Below are 17912 nucleotides of genomic sequence, written 5' to 3' on the forward strand. Positions count from 1 at the left end.
AGTGACCAAAAACGTCTGAAAATACGGAGCTGTTTTCAAGGGAAAGCAGCCCCTGATTTTCAGACGTTTTCTGAGCAACTCGCGTTTTTCACGGCGTTGTTCACGGCGTTTTCGCTGCGTTTTTTACGTCTGTTTTTGGAGCTGTCTATCAGAAAACGGCTCCAAAAACGTCCAAAGAAGTGTCCTGCACTTCTTTGACGAGGCAGTCATTTTACGCGTCGTCGCTTGACAGCTGTCAAACGACGACGCGTAAATTACAGGTCGTCGGCAGAGTACGTCGGCAAACCCATTCAAATGAATGGGCAGATGTTTGCCGACGTATTGGAGCCGTATTTTCAGGTGTAAATCGAGGCATAATACGCCTCGTTTACGCCTGAAAATAGGTCGTGTGAACCCAGCCTTAGACTTGAATGGGTAGCATAAATTCCACACTAAAATACGCCAGTTGAATCTTATTGCAGTTTTTACAGCGATTCCACTGCAGTTCCCCAGTTAAAACTTCAGCAAATCCGCACCTACTTATAACGTTTTCTACAATCAATGTTTCACACTAAATTCGCAGGTAAAACCAATGCAGAAAATCAGTATTGAGCAGAAACGCACTATTTGCTGTGGATTTATTTGACTAATTTACCTGTAGATTTATGAGATTCCGCTGCAGATTTTCCGTTGCAGGGTTGTAACTGCAACAGCCTGTGCTAACTTAGCCTTAGGGCCCATTCACATGTTGAGGTCAAGGTGTGCTTAGAACCGCATCCAAAAACACATTCGAAAACCCCATCATTTTTATTGCAATTTGATGCGTTTTTAATGCAGTAAAAAACGCAACCGCATCGAAAAAAAACACACCAAATCTCTGTAACATTAATGTGTCTTTCAGATGCAGTTTTTCTATGCATTCTAAATGCACCTCAACCGCAACAGATAGGTTTGCAATATGCTTACAAATAAAGTGGCTAGTAAGCAATGCACACATCTCAGATTTTAAATTTCAGTTTATTTTTGAAAATGTTACCAATATTTAGAACATATCATATTTTAATTAATTTCAATGTATTATTTACAATTTATCTATTTAGCTAAATTTACAAGTTTTTGTTTTTTAAAACTAAACAATCAATTCATGATTTTTCCAAACAACGGCTTTATGAAGGGAATATTCTGTTACTTAAGATGAAATCTCCCCTTCAATAATATTAATGAATGACCTTGTGTCTTTTGTATAGACTTAAATCCCAAAAGGATTATTTGTATTGATTGTGAATATATTTGTATATAGATGCATTTAACAACTGATTTCAATGAGTTTTATCACAGGATGTACACCAAATATGACTAATTGCTAGTGGATTCCTAACTAAACACTCTAATTTTACTAGTAGCCTGCTCCCCTAATAAATACATTTAGAAAAATGTATATATATATATATATATATATATATATATATATATATATATATATATACACACATACTCATTCAGTAACTTTGGCCTTACTTAGTATGGTATAAAGAGACGCATCCATTTACAAAAACATTATATTGTACGTTAAAACATTATTAATTTAAAAATAGCAATTGTCCTCGAAATCGAACACAACAACTAACTCCTACCGTCAAATGAATACTTGAAATAATAATATACACAAACATAAAAAATACCCTTGTCTTGTTCTTTAAATCTGACAAAAATGTGTGCTCCCCCAGTGTCATAAAGCCATCAAGCGGCTATCTGATTGATGTTCATGGCATCAGCCTCCATCAGGGTGCATCTAGAAGTGGCAGACAATTTTCGCTGCAGATTTTGCTGCAAATATGCAGACAAAATCCGCGTCAAATTTGCAACATTACCTGCATATATGAGGGTGCGTCCAGCCGTGGCGGATTCAATATGGATTTGCTGCAGATTCAATCCTATGTGTTGAAAAAGGTTAAATTCACTATCTACATGTGTATGGGGTTTTAAAAACCAGATCCGCTTGTATTGTACTGTAAATTGCTCCGGATTTGCAATTTCGAATCCACACCACAAATTTGCAGCAAATACAGTGAAGGAAATAAGTATTTGATCCCTTGCTGATTTTGTAAGTTTGCCCACTGTCAAAGACATGAACAGTCTAGAATTTTTAGGCTAGGTTAATTTTACCAGCTGTCAAACGACGACGCGTAAATTACAGGTCGTCGGCAGACCTCTGTTACATACACTGTGTCCCTGAATATAATAGTACCATACACTGTGTCCCACACACACACCATGCCCCCTGTAGATATTGCCCCATAGCCCCCCTGTAGATAGTGACCCCCATAGAGCTTCTGTAGATAGTGGCCCAAAATAGAAGCCCCTGTAGATAGTGCCCCACAAATAGCCCCCTGTAGATATTGCCCACATATGGACTCCAGAGCTGCAAGGCAATAGTGCAAACCCCTGAGCCACCGTGCTGCCCTACATATAGCTTCCTTTAGAGATAGTGCTCCACATATAGCCCACCTCTGTAGATAGTGCTTCACATATAGCTCCCCCTATATATAGTGTCCCACTTATAGCCCACCCCTATAGATAGTGCCCTTCAAATAGATCCCCCTATAGATAGTGCTCCATATATAGCCCACCTCTGTATATAGTGTCCCTAATATAGCTCCCCCTGTATATAGTGCTCCACATCCCCACATATAGACCCCCTGTAGATAGAGCCCCCTGTAGATAATGCCACTCACAGATTTATTATAAAAAAAGAAAACTTTACATACTCACATGATCATGTTCCTGCGTCGTCCGGTGGCAATACAGACCTGCTCTCTTCTGAGCAGGTCTGCTGGAGCTGAACGACGAAAGGGGCACGATGATGTAATCGCGCCACTAGCGTCGTTGAAAGGCGCTGATTGGCGGGGCAAGTTATTTTGCCCCGCCATTCAGCGTCATTGTAAGGCGCTGAATGGTTGGGTGCCATTCAGCGCTAATGCATGTATTTGTACATGCGTGCTATAGACGCAGGTACAATTACTGCAAGAGGGGGTGGCTGTCGCTAGCAACGGGGCCCCCTCCGGTGCTAGCGATGCCGCCGGCCATGAGAGGGCCCATGCCCCCCAGCCCATAAATGTTAGAGGCTGGGCGACGCGGGCCCTGTAGTGGCGTCGCTACCGCTGTAGCAGCCATAACGGCTACTAGCAGCGCCACCAGGCATGGGGGGACCGTGTCGGCGGGCGGCACGGGCCCCCTCATGCCGCGTTCCTCGTAGCAGCTGCTATGACTGCTACCACGGTAGTTACGCCACTGCCCGAGGGCAGGTCCGTGATTATGAAGGTTGGACACATTAGGAGATCAACAGAGGACAAAGTTCTTCCTCAGCAAGAGGCGTTTATTGCAGAAACTACAACAAGAAAAGCCAGTCAGGTAAGGGAGGCTCCGCTAATACCGTCAAGAGAATATTTGCAAGATTGGCAAATGATTACCTCGGACCCCTGGGTCTTAAACATAGTAAGGCATGACTTATGTTTTCCTCTCGAAAAAATTCAATTTCAAAGGTGAATGCCCAGATCCAGGACAGACAGGACGCTTAGACGCAGTTCTAGAACGTTAGCAGAAGGGAAGATTTTCTTACCTCAATCGGAATGAAAGGATGGATCAGCCATTTATTTCCGGTCAGGGAACAGGACAGATCAGTCAGACCAGTCCTCAATGTAATACCTCTAAACAAGTTTTTAAAGGAGAAGTTTCCGGTTAGAGAGTATGACCGACTTAAGACTCCTTTTTCAAAGGGATGTTTTCCTTTTAAAGATAGATTTAAAAGATGCATTTCACTCTATATATGTTTCTCCAAAGTCCAGACGGCTCCTCCAATTCAGATAGAGAAACCATACTTACCAATGGAATGTTATGGTATTTAGCCTCTCAAATGCCCCATATAGATACACTAGGGTAACAAAAGTGATCATAACCACTCTAAGAAAAAAAAGGGTGTTCTCTGCTTAATATACCTAGAAGACATGCTTTTATTTCATCAGAACAAGGAGGTCTTGATTACACAGAGAGACATGCTAATGTCCACTCTGTCACACTCAGGTTTCCACATAAATGTAGAAAAATCAGTTCTTCAGCCCACAACGAGTTTAATTTTCTTTGGTTTTCACCTAAATACAGAGACGTTTCTAATACATGTTCCAGCATTAAAGTTGTTAGACTTAAAAGAAAGAGTTCACTCAATTCTTACCAAAGATATGCTCTCTCTACGAGATCTTGCAAGACTCATTGGAAGAGTTGTAGCACTACAACCAGTATTAAAAACGGCTCCCTCTCTCTGTCAGGAGATGCAGTTTTGGTTGGGAGAGCTTCTCAGAGAGGGGAATCTCTGGTGCAGTGTGTTTAAAATCCCTCTACAGGTCAAGAGAGAATTAGAGGCAATCATATCCCTGAAAAAACCAATTCTAAATTTTACTCGCGCCCCAGCTGCAGATTTAACGATAACATTAGACGTATCTCTCATGGGGTTGCGAGCCTATATACTAAACTCCGCAATAAGAGGCACTTAATTAGGCAAAGACAAAAAGCTACATATAAATGTCTTAGAATTAAGAGCAGTGAGACTCGCCTGTCAGTCTCTAGTGAAGGAGGAGATGAACTGTCAGTCCATTCTAGTCCAGATGGACAACAAGACAGCAGTGGCCTACCTCAACAAGATAGGAGGTACCAAATCCAGAAGGTCATGTACAGAAGCACTAGAGTTCTGGACTTGGGCGATAGACAGGAAGCTAGAGTTAACAGCACAATATGTTCCAGGACACACAAATTAGATTGCAGATGCAATCTCCAGACAAAAAGTAACATTGGCAACAGTTGTCTTAAAGACCTAGCTTTTCAAATTAATAATTCAGAAATTCTGGACCCTAAAGATCTATTTGCGTCCACAGCTCAGAGAGATTTGTTGCACGCACATGGTCTCCAAGAGCTTGGAGGATAGAAGCGCTATCCTTCCAACTTTCTGCTTTCCCTCCCCCTACTCTGCTGCCACAAACTTTTCAAAATATAAAAGAAGAATGTATAGCACAGTTAATATTAGTGTGGTCATCGAAACCGTGGTACACCAAACTACACTCACTGACAATAGAGGAGAAGCTCCCGGTGGGGATGAAAGTAGAGTGTTTCCAGGGTCCAATGGACCTCCTAGTACAGCTACCACAACTAATGTGGATAGCAGCGAGAGTCAGCTGTTCTAATTGCCGGAGTTGTCCGCACAGGAAAACCAAATTAATTGGTTCTTGAGACAGCACTAGCTAGAGATGTGGGCAGGCTCTGATCTTAATGTCATTATTCCTAATCTGGCGGAGAATAGAATATACTTAAGGCTTTTGAAAGGGTCCGTAGAATCCAGACCTATTATCCCAAAGTACTCAAGTACTTGGGATATCGAGCCTCTTTTGACATATTTAAGCCAATTATGCTATTCCAGTATGTCTATACGCTGGGTCGGTATCAAGTTAGCTTATCTTTTAGCTCTTGCTATGGTTGCTAGGTGTAATGTCCGTGGCTGCGGGCCGTCAGTTCCAAACTCCCCTGACAGCCGCAGCCACTAGTCGGCAAGCGCTGGTCCCAGCCTCCTCCTCATGAGATGCCAGCGCTCGCTTCCACTCACCTTAGCCGGATCCCGTAGGGTGCGCGCGCACGCTCCTGCTCACTCTTAAAGGGGCAGCGCGCGCACGGGACCTTTTGATGAACTTTGAACCCGTGAGTACCCTGGACTATAAGAGGGATCCAGCCCCCTGCTTCTATGCCTGTGCATTATTGATGTTTCCCAAATTTGTCTATGTGATGGCCTCCTAGTGTGTTCCTATTCCTATTCCCTTCATTCCATACTATCCTGGTCGAGCACTGTGCTGTGCCTAAGTCCTGTCGTACTGTATCCCACGTCTGACCTGCTTCACCTCACCTGACGTCTACCTGCTGCCTTGTCCCAGCCGAGCCTGCCTTACTGCTGTCCGAGCTGCCACCCTTCTTGACACTAGGCCAATGGAGTTGACTTTGATCCATGTAGTGGAGCCGTGGCTCTCACAGACTCCCAGAGGTTATCACATTATTTTAAAGGAAAGGACCAAGACCTCACATATTGACAAAAGTCCAATAGAAATTTATATTTTATTAGATGTGACTGACCCATCCCCCTGTGTTGTGACAAAACATTCCCATTGCGGGGAGACATTACTAATTTATTTGTAACTTTCAGACAACCACTCAAAAAGGCCACAGCCAATACCATCAGGGGTTGGATACTCTTTGCCATGAAAAGCGCTGGGATAGACACAAGTATCTTTAAAGTGCATTCCATTAGTAGCGCCACTTCATCCAGAGCAGCGGCTAGAGAAATTCCTTTGGATTCCATCCTTAAGGCAGCTAGATGGTCCTCAGAGGGGACCTTCATTAAACACTACTGGGAACTCTCTAACATAGATCAGATAAGACTTATGAGAGCTACTACCAGGTGTTCTACCCAATAGCTGGTGCTAGGTGGCTGCCTCCCGAAGAACAAAGCTCAGTTTGCAGGAATCTATGATCTGCAAACTGTATTTGTTCAAGGTAATAGGCCAGCCACCTAGCAAAAGCATCCACCCTTCCAATCCAAAATTTTATTTTCCTGGCAGTTTCTCTCAAGTAAAGTTAATTCTGCGCTTTATTATTGGCGCTTTATTATAGGGACGAGGGCTTTCCACAGAGCCTCTCGAAGAATTCTGAGGTAATCCCGCACGAGGTAGCAGAGCGGACAAGTTATATTCCAACGGCAATTTCGAGAGGCAGCCGCCGGCACTCTATAGCTGTTTTTAGGTTGCTTGTCTATTCCCTAGAACAAATACAGTTCGCAGATCATAGATTCCTGCAAACTGAGCCTAGTCAGTGTAAACTTATAGCAGGCAGGCAGAAAAAGCATTACATTTATCAAAGAGGTGCACGCTGTATGTTCAATTTGGTGCATCTAGCTAGACTTGCTAAACACTTTTCTCCTCCTTATACCACCTTTGATTTGGCTTAATTAGCAACAGAATTTGAAACCAGATCTTTGGTGCATTTTGGCACATTTTAAACTACACCCGTTTTGTTAAGCCCCATCCTTTTTCCCGGAACTTTTTCTGTAAATGTCTAGGGAAGGGCAAACATATGTTCTGTAATTAAAAATGTTGAATTGCGCCAAGTTGTGTCGCATTTTTCAATACATTCTAGGCGCAGACACTTAGTAAATCTGACCCATCCTGTAATAAAACAAAAATGTTAAATCTCCTTACTGATCATCTATAAACCTTAGTAATGTAGCCCCTTTCACAGCATGTTATTTCCTTTACACCTTTTGGAAACTTTTGTTCTGTCAAAGTTGTGGTCATTTAACCTTTTCCTGCACCATTATACTAAGTGACTAGTTGGAAGTGCATTCCTGCAGGGATACGTTTCTGAACATTCCTTTACGGAAATTTTGTTTTTTTAAAAAAAAGCATAGAGTAAAAATAAAAGGCGCTTTATGCTCCGTTCACACAGTTGTCATGGCTTCCGCTTTAAAGGATTCTTGATGGATATGATGGATCGTAATGCATTTTAATTAACCCCTTTGACTTACAAAGGGATTGGCAATGTTTTTGGCAGGTTTCTGTATTTTTAATTTTAATTTTTTACTGGGTAGAACAGTGCAGCAGACTACTCCATTCTGCTTGCCAGAGGCAACAGAAACAGAAACAGTCATAAATGTACTTTCCCGCAGACAGTCACAGAGTTGATAATAATAATAATGACGACATAATTCAGAATACCAGCAGCTACCAAAAGGTAGAGCCTAGGAACTTACAGAAGACTGACTAATTATAGAAATCAAGGGGAGCTGTATAAATCAGTGTAACGTAAGATTCATCTAATGGTAACTGCAGCCAGTGAGAATTTTGGACACCTTTGCACTGAATTTTTTTTTATTGTTCATTTGCATCCTAAACACAAAAGTAAGCAACTTTCTAAAAATTTGGCCTACCATTTTGTAAAGCCTGCGTAACTCCTTTACATAGTTGGTTGTCCTGCTGTTTCTGAAATAGATCAGTCAGCACACTGCTCCTGGCTATGTCGGCTTTCTCTGCTCTCCCTTCTCTCAGTGTTAGAGATAGCAGCATGGATGGGGAAGCAGATATACACAGCAGACCAGAGTGTGGAGAGGGAGGAAAGCATTCTAGTCTTCAGGGTGGGCAGATCACACAAGCTGTACTGAATCATAGTGTAGAAAAAGAGGAGAGCACACAGGCTGTGTATTTCAGTAAAGAAAGAAGAGAGCACCCTCCAGATGGTGCATTGGGAGAGAGGGGGATATCACACACTCCTCAGCATCAGTGTCTGTCAACACAAGAGAGAAGAGATCCCTCATGGGCTGTAGAAGTGGAAAGCAGTACAGGAATGAAACTGTGCTAATAATTAGGAGCTAATGAAGGCAGCAGTATCCTAGATTCACTGAACTCACATCCAGCATATTTTACTAAGAGGGATACCCCCACAGCAGAAAGTCTGAAACTAGGAACAGGATGCGAACTGCATATCGGGAAGGGGCGGTCTGAAAATGAATAAAGGAATGGAGATTGCAGCCTGAAACCTGCCTGCAAACTGTTACTTTTTTAACTTAAGATAACTGCTAACATATAAAAATATTTATTTTACAAGTCAAAGCCTTTAATTTAATGACTATATGAAGGAAAGCGGGGGATTTGGAGCTTCTTATAAAGATAAATTATTAAGCTAATCAGAACAGAATTTTGGACCTATTTAATTAAGAAATCAACAAAAGTGGAAAGGTAAAAAGAATCAAAGTGATATTAGATAAAGTGGACGGTAAGTTTAGGAAGCAGTGCTCTTGGTAGTCACTGATTCAGAAATGTTGAAAATATTCAAACAGCAGGTAGTATATGCAGAAATTAAAGACTAGTTTACACAGGCAGATTTCTGCCCACAATGAGCAGCTATCATCGATCGGCGCTCGTTAACAGGCCTTTTTATATGAGACAATGCTTAGCTGTATGGGGACAAACAATTGTTAATACAATCGTTTGGTCCTCATCAGTTTGCATCATACTTGGTAGCACATCCCCTGTTTATACGGGGAGATATGCTGCCAAAATTTATGATTTTATAGGCTGCATAAATAAAGTGATCAGGCAACGAAGGAGCGTTTGCTCGTTTGTCGGCTGATCGCTGCCATGTTTACATGGCCAATAATTGGGAACAAGCGTTCGGAAGAGCGCTCATTGAGCCGATAATTGGCCAGTGTAAAATGGCCTTAAGATGCCAAAAATTTATGTTTTGTATATTATAATAATCAGCATCATCATAATAGTGTTTCATCTTGTTTGAACCTTAAAGCATATGAACCCTTGTAATACTCATACGATCCATTTGCTTCAACAGAATTTTGGTTTTCAACACTGCCCTCAAAAGATGTCATACATTTTCCTGACCCCACACATTGCAAGTCTGTATCGCATCAACTATCTCCCATTATTTAAAGATATTAGAAAATATCTGAAAAATTGTGATAAACCTTATTTATCTTGGGTAGGTAGAATCTATGCGGTTAAAATGGTCGCGCTTCCCAGGTTGCTTTATTTGTTTTAAACTTTACCGATTCCTGTACCCTTAAATGATCTAAATACATTGCAGGATGATATTTTTGCTTTTATTTGGTCTCATAAAAGACTGAGAATTAAGAAATCAATTATGTATTTACATAAAAGGTTTGGTGGCCACACAGTTAGTAATCTAGTAAAATATCGGGCAGCTAGGTTGGCTCAACTTACACTGATTACTGCGACTACTCCTGGTCCTCTTTGGATTTCCCTTGAGTCTTCTGTTTTAACTCCATACTCCTGGTGTCATGTAGGGTTCATGGACCCACGGGGCCATACCGCCTTGGCGATATGGCAGCTGGCCAACAAGGCGCAGGTCAGAGTCTATAGTTCATATAGGGTACCTGTGGCAGTTCGGACAGTAGCAAGGCAGGATTGGCTGGGACTAGGCAGCAGGTAGACGGCAGGCGTAGATTAGCAGGACAGGCGTGGTATACAGCACAGCATGGCTACAGCTCAGCACGGCACTAGATCAGGATACAGGTTTACAGGATACAGGAACAGGGAACACTGGGAGCAGGAAACACTAGGGGACAATTTGCAAGACAAACTTAGGATACAACAACAACAACAACACTCAGGCATTAGAGGATGGGGCCCAGGGTGCTCTTGGAGCAATCAGCTCAATCTCCCACATGCGTGTGGTTTGGGGATTGAGCTCATGAGCGCACCCTGGTGGTCACTGTGGAACAGGACAGCCGTTTGTGCAGACATCTCTGAAGAAAAGGGCGTTGACTGGATGGAAGAAGGTCGTGGTCAGCGACCACGGACGTTACAGTATCCCCCCTCTTACGCCCCCTCCTCTTGGGACCAGAACAAGAGAGAAACCTCTTAATGAGGGTAGGAGCATTGAGATTCTCTTCTGGCTCCCAGGACCTCTCTTCTGGACCAAACCCCTTCCAATCTTACTTTTTTAATGTCCAGGATCTCTTTAACCTCGAAGATGTCTGAAGGAACGCTGGAGGCAACCGCAGAGTCTTGGTAAAGCAGTTCAGAACCACTGGCTTCAGGAGGGAGACATGTGAACTGAGGAGGTTCTCTTCTCCTTGTGTCCACCTTCCGTTTCATGCGGTTGACCGCCAGCAGGATGGAGGATCGAGTCTGCTGCCAGATCTGCAGAAAGGCAGAGGAAAAGTCCAACTTTACACCTAGGAGTCCACAGAGGGCTCTCCAGAACTTCGAGGTGAACTGAAACCCCCGATCAGACACAATATTCTGGGGTAAGCCGTGCAGGCGGAAGATGTGTTGCATGAAGAGCTTGGCCAGTAGAAGAGAAGAAGGAAGACCGGTCAGAGGAACGAAGTGGGCCATCTTCGAAAATCGATCCACCACCAACCAGACAGCATTGCATCCAGCAAAGAGAGGCAGATCAGTAATAAAGTCTTTAGCTATATGCTGCCAGGGAGCAGCGGGCACAGGCAATGGCTGGAGCAGGCCAGCAGGTCTGGAGTGAGCGACATTGTTAGCTGCAAACACTGAGCAGGACGAAACAAAGTAAAAATTGTCCTTGGGCAGCGTGGGCCACCAGAAATGATGGGCAATCAGATCTCGGGTCTTACGGGTCCGCGCGTGACCTGCCAGTCTAGAGGAGTGTCCCCAGCGGAGGATTCTCCCTCGGTCAGCCAGGCGCACAAAAGTCCTCCCTGGAGGAATGTCCCCAACTTGCAGGGGATTGACAGAGACAATGCAAGACGGATCAATAATGTTCTGTGGCATCTCCATGGTGTCCTCTGTCTCGAAAGACCTGGACAAGACATCGGCCCTCACATTCTTGTCGGCCAGGCGATAATGGAGCTCAAACTGGAACCTGGTAAAGAACAGTGACCACCTGGCCTGACAAGGATTCAGCTGTTGGGCCGTCTGGAGATAGGTGAGGTTCTTGTGGTCCGTAAAAATCAGGATGAGATGAGCTGCGCCCTCTAGAAGATGTTTCCACTCCTCCAGGGCCAACTTGTTGGCCATTAACTCCCGATCCCCAATTGAGTAGTTGCGTTCTGCGGAAGAGAAGAGCTTAGAGAAATATCCACATACCATAGACTTGCCCTTGGAACCTCTCTGGAACAGGAGTGCACCAGCACCGACAGAGGATGTTTCCACCTCCAGCGAGAACTGTAGAGAAATGTCGGGATGATGGAGAATAGAAGCTGACGTGAAGGCACTCTTCAGGCTATTGAACGCAGACTCGGACTCAGGAGTCCACACCTTGGCGTTCATGCCCTTCTTAGTGAGGTCAGAGATAGGAGATGTCAGTGAGGAGAAGTTTGGAATGAACTGTCTGTAAAAATTGGCAAATCCCAGAAAGCGCTGTATGGTCCTCAAGCCTTGAGGGCGTGGCCATTCCAGAACGGACTTTACCTTTTCAGGATCCATATTGAGACCTCTATTCGAGACAATGTAGCCGAGGAAGGGCAGAGCATCCTTTTCAAACACGCACTTCTCCAACTTAGCGTACAGACGATTCTCTCTTAACTGCAGCAAAACTTGACGGACATGTCTCTGATGAGTCACAGGATCTGGAGAAAAAAATCAAGATGTCATCAAGATAGACCACAGCACAAACATAGATAAGGTCACGGAAAATGTCATTAACGTACTCCTGGAAGACCGCGGGAGCATTACACAGGCCGAAGGGCATTACTAGATACTCATAGTGTCCATCACGGGTATTAAATGCAGTCTTCCATTCGTCACCCTGGCGAATCCGGATTAGGTTGTAAACCCCACGCAGGTCTAGTTTGGAAAAAATGTTGGCACCACGTATACGATCATACAATTCAGAGATCAGTGGCAATGTATATTTATTCTTGACCATGATTTGGTTGAGACCCTGGTAGTCAATACAAGGACGCAGGGAGCCATCCTTTTTTTTTTTATGAAGAAGAACCCGGCTCCTGTGGCGGAGGAAGACTTCCATATGAAGCCATGGCCATATGGACAGAGTCTCTGGAAAGGAGAGAGGATATATCCTACCATGGGGAAGGGATGCACCAGGGATGCACCAGGGATCAGCTCGATAGGACCTTTTGCTGAAGACGTCCGACAATGCAGCATAATGACCAGGCAATCCTGCCAATGATTGAGGCAGAGGAGGCTGGACTGAACGAATCTCCACCAGGCATCGGCTGTGACACTCAAGGGCCCCACTGGAGAACCTCTCCAGAGTTCCAGTCCAGGACTGGGGCATGTAGTCGGAGCCAAGGCAGACCCAGCAGCACAGGGTTAACGGCCTTGGGCAGGACATAGAACGGTAGAAGTTCGGAGTGGAGAGCCCCTACTTGGAGACTCAGTGGCTTGGTCACAGCTATAACTGGGTCTGGCAGAGATAGTCCATTTATTGATGCAACCATCATCGGTCTCTCCAGAGGGGTAGTGGGTAATTGCAGTAGGTCCACCAGGTCTCTACAAATGAAATTAGCAGCGGATCCAGAGTCTAGATACGCAGAGACCTGATGCGTTTTCTCACTGGAAACTATGGTCATGGGTATGGACAACTTAGATGAGAGTCCTTCTTTACCCAAGGTTGTCTTTCTTACCAACCCTAGGCTTTGGAGTTTTTGGGGACACAGACACACACGATGGCCCCCTAGGCCGCAATAAAGACAGAGTCACGAAGTGCGTCTGCGTTGTCTCTCCTAGGTAGATAGCTTACATTGGTCCATCCTCACAGACTCCTGAGGAGGATCGGCATCTGAGGACGGGGCCAGACTAGGAAGGCCTTTCTCCCGACTAACCTCTTGGAGCCGTTCTCGGAGCCTTCTATCAATCCGGGCAGCCAGGAGGATGAGGTCATCCAGGGAAATGGCAGGTCTCGAGCGGCAAGTTCGTCTTTAATCTTAGGAGACAGTCCATGAAAGAATGTAGCCACCAGGGCCTCATTGTTCCACAACAGTTCTCCCGCCGGGATGCGGAAGTGGATGGCGTACTCGCCCAGAGAGATGTCTCCTTGGCGTAGGTTCAGCAAGGAAGCCGCAGCAGAGGAGACTCGTCCAGGCTCCTCAAACACCGTGCGAAATGTCCCGAGGAACCCCTGGAAGTGACGGGTCTCTAGTCCTTGTCTCTCCCAGATAGGGTTCGCCCCTGTAAGGGCTTTGCCATTAAGAAGAGAGATGATGAAAGCGACCCTTGCGCCATCAGACAAAAATGCCCTTGAATACAGGCTGAAGTGGATCTGGCACTGGTTCAAAAATCCACGACCGGTACTTCCATCTCTATCATAGCGTTCAGGAAGTGGCAAAGAAAAACGAGGATCAACACTGCCAGGAGGTGTAGTCTGAGGAACAGTACTGTCAGGATGTGTAGTAGGAGGAACGTAGGCCTGGAGGAGTTGGTCCTGTCGAGACCGGTGGTCTAGCATATCCGCCCACATCTCTAGTGACGTCGCCATGGTCTTTGATTGACCAGCGGGGTCCATGGCCTGAGTGACTGTCACGTAGGGTTCGTGGACCCACTGGGCCGTACCGCCTTGGCGGTATGGCAGCTGGCCACAGGGTTCAGGTCAGAGTCTATAGTTCATATAGGGTACCTGTGGCAGCTCGGACAATAGCAAGGCAGGCTTGGTTGGGACTAGGGGGCAGGTAGATGTCAGGCATGGAGTAGCAGGACAGGAGTAGTATACAGCACAGCACGGCTACAGCTCAGCACAGCACTAGATCAGGATACAGCTTTACAGGATACAGGAACAGGGAACACTGGGAGCAGGAAACACTAGGGGACCATTTGCAAGACAAACTTAGGATAAGATAACAATGCTCAGGCATGGGAGGATGGGGCTGGGAACTTCTTATAGCCCAGGGTGCTCTGGGAGCAATCAGCTCACTCACCCACATGCGTGCGCTTTGGCTTCTTAAGTCTGGACTGAGCTTGCAAACGCACCCTGGTGGTCACTGTGGAACAGGACGGCAGTATGTGCAGACATCTCTGGAGAGAAGGGCGTCGACTGGATGGAAGGAGTTCGTGGTCAGCGACCACGGACGTTACACCTGGCCTGCTCTGATGTGGCATAAATGTCCACTGCCTAGAGATCTGAACCTACGTGCTACATTACCCTATGCTCTGCTCCGCCCCTAAGGAGAATGATCCGGTTTAAGCTACATTTCCAATCAAATATTCCCCCGGCCCTTTCCTCCCACATACTTTCCAATTCCCTCTTGGGCGAGTTGCTACTTCTTTTCAATGGTGGATTGGGTGAAAATTAACTATAGTTCATCACTTCCTTTATAATTGCCAACTACTTTCCATGGCTTCCTTCCATTCCCTTCATAATCCTCCACCTGAGGAACAGTTTAGAGTTAATCAGGTATTTTCCTTTTTACATTCCTATGTGGGGCAACCTGGGATTATTGACTATTCTTCCTATGAGTGGCTGGCATTATACACCACATCTAGGATTGGTTTAATGTCTTTACTCTATGCTCAAATGAATACGGCACAGGATAATAGTAAATTTCAGTTTATGTTACAAAGTGAGGAGGATATTGGTTGTCAATTATCTCTACCTATATGACATTCCATGTGTGAAACTTTAAGCAAAGGCAGCTGGCAAGTTTCCCTTATGGAAATGTCTCTGAAAATCCTGCATCAGGCTTATATGGTCCCTGAAAGGATACATAAAATGTACCCTAACGTACCCCCTACGTGCTTTCAGGGTTGCTCTCCTCTTGGTTTTGCCTATCATAACTGGTGGGCCTGTCCCCAGGGGCGGATTAAGGGTACGATGGGCCCCGGGTAGTTCACAAAGTGTGGGTCCCCCCGAACTCTGAAGACATTATCATTTATATGCAGATTTCAGTTTAGGTGGCCACAGATCTGGCACGGTTTTGAATTCGCTGTAAAAGCAGAGTGAGCCACATAGAAGAGAAAAAGCAGAATACATTGAGACCGTAAAGAGGTCAGGAGCTTTAAATTGTTTGTGGTTTGCGAAAAAAATAATTGCTGTGCGTGAATATAACCTCAACCATTTAATGACCAGGCCTTTTTGCGTGTTAATGACCAAGGATTATTTTTTGTTTTTTCACTGTTGCATTTCAAGAGTTGTAACTTTTTTTAAATTCCGTCGATATAGCCGTATAAGTGCTTGTGTTTTGCAGGACTAGTTGTATTTCTCAATTGCATCATTTTTGGATGCATATATTATATTATATGATTAACTATTATTAACTTTAATTTAATTGAGAATTGAAAATAAACAGCTATTCCAGCATTGATTTTTGCGTTATAACTTTTTCGCTGTTCACTATGCGGCGTAAATAACATTACTATGTAACATCCTATGGGTCGGCTCGATTACGGGGATACAAAATGTGTAAAGGTTTTATGTTCTTCTATGTTTGCACAATAAAAATCCTCTAAAAAAAAATTACTTGTTTTTGCATCGCCGCATTCCGAGAGCCGTAACTTTTTTATTTTTCTGTTGATGTAGTCGACTGTGCTATTGATTCCGTCGAAAAACCGGAAACCTGCCGGAACGGTGACAAACGGATAGCAATATTTCCGTCACCATTGATATCAATGGAGATGCAAACGGAAGCTGTGGTTTCCACTTGACTTACCGTTGCGGGTTTCCATGATGGAAACCTTAGACGGAAACCCTGAACGGAAAGCGAACGCTGATGTGAACCGGCCCTAACATCTACTTTTACTTTATGATAAGGTAAATATATACAGCACCAAGCTTAGTACATATATACAGCACCAGAACAAAGCCAAGTACATAACTACAATACCAGAACAAAGCTCAGTACATATATACATCACCAGAACTAAGCTTAGTACATATATACATCACCAGAACTAAGCTCGATACATATATATACAGCACCAGAACAAAGCTCAGTACATAAATACAGCACCAGAGCAAAGCTCAGTACTTATATATATATATATATATATATATAGCTCCAGCACAAAGCCAAGTACACAAATACAATACCAGAACAAAGCTCAGTACATTATATATATATATATATATATATATATATGTATATATATATATATATATATATATATATATATATATATATATATATATATATATATATATATATATATAAATATATCTATCTATCTATCTATACTACCGTTCAAAAGTTTGGGGTCACTCAGACAATTTTGTGTTTTCCATGAAAACTCACACTTATATTTATCAAATGAGTTACAAAATTACTAGAAAATGTAGTCAAGACATTGACAAGGTTAGAAATAATTATTTTTATTTGAAATAATAATTTTCTACTTCAAACTTTGCTTTCGTCAAAGAATGCTCCATTTGCAGCAATTACAGCATTGCAGACCTTTGGCATTCTAGCTGTTAATTTGCTGAGGTAATCGGGAGAAATTTCACCCCATGCTTCCAGAAGCCCCTCCCTCAAGTTGGATTGGCTTGATGGGCACTTCTTGCGTACCATACGGTCAAGCTGCTCCCACAACAGCTCTATGGGGTTGAGATCTGGTGACTGCGCTGGCCACTCCATTACAGATAGAATACCAGCTGCCTGCTTCTTCCCTAAATAGTTCTTGCATAATTTGGAGGTGTGCTTTGGGTTATTGTCCTGTTGTAGGATGAAATTGGCTCCAAACAAGCACTGTCCACAGGGTATGGCATGGCGTTGCAAAATGGAGTGATAGCCTTCCTTATTCAAAATCCCTTTTACCTTGTACAAATCTCCCACTTTACCAGCACCAAAGCAACCCCAGACCATCACATTACCTCAACCATGCTTGACAGATGGCGTCAGGCACTCTTCCAGCATCTTTTCAGTTGTTATGCGTCTCACAAATGTTCTTCTGTGTGATCCAAATCTTCCTCTGTCCAATGTCTGTGTGCTTTTGCCCATATTAATCTTTTCCTTTTATTAGCCAGTCTCAGATATGGCTTTTTCTTTGCCACTCTGCACTGAAGGCCAGCATCCCAGAGTCGCCTCTTCACTGTAGACGTTGACACTGGCGTTTTGCGGGTACTATTTAATGAAGCTGCCAGTTGAGGAACTGTGAGGCGTCTATTTCTCAAACTAGAGACTCTAATGTACTTGTCTTGTTGCTCAGTTGTGCAGCGGGGCCTCCCACTTCTCTTTCTACTCTGGTTAGAGCCTGTTTGTGCTGTCCTCTGAAGGGAGTAGTACACACCGTTGTAGGAAATCTTCAGTTTCTTGGCAATTTCTCGCATGGAATAGCCTTCATTTCTAAGAACAAGAATAGACTGTCGAGTTTCACATGAAAGCTCTCTTTTTCTAGCCATTTTGAGAGTTTAATCGAACCCACAAATGTAATGTTCCAGATTCTCAACTAGCT

At 43.9% G+C, this 17912-nt stretch overlaps 1 protein-coding gene across 1 annotated transcript in view; it reads left to right on the plus strand.

The window, feature by feature from the left end:
* ONECUT3 (one cut homeobox 3) overlaps window positions 1-17912 on the plus strand; it is a 225489-nt gene that overhangs the window by 59973 nt on the left and 147604 nt on the right. The window lies entirely within an intron of this gene.

This window comes from Rhinoderma darwinii, chromosome 1 (genome assembly GCF_050947455.1).
Source record: "Rhinoderma darwinii isolate aRhiDar2 chromosome 1, aRhiDar2.hap1, whole genome shotgun sequence".
NCBI classification, from domain to species: Eukaryota; Metazoa; Chordata; class Amphibia; order Anura; family Rhinodermatidae; genus Rhinoderma; species Rhinoderma darwinii.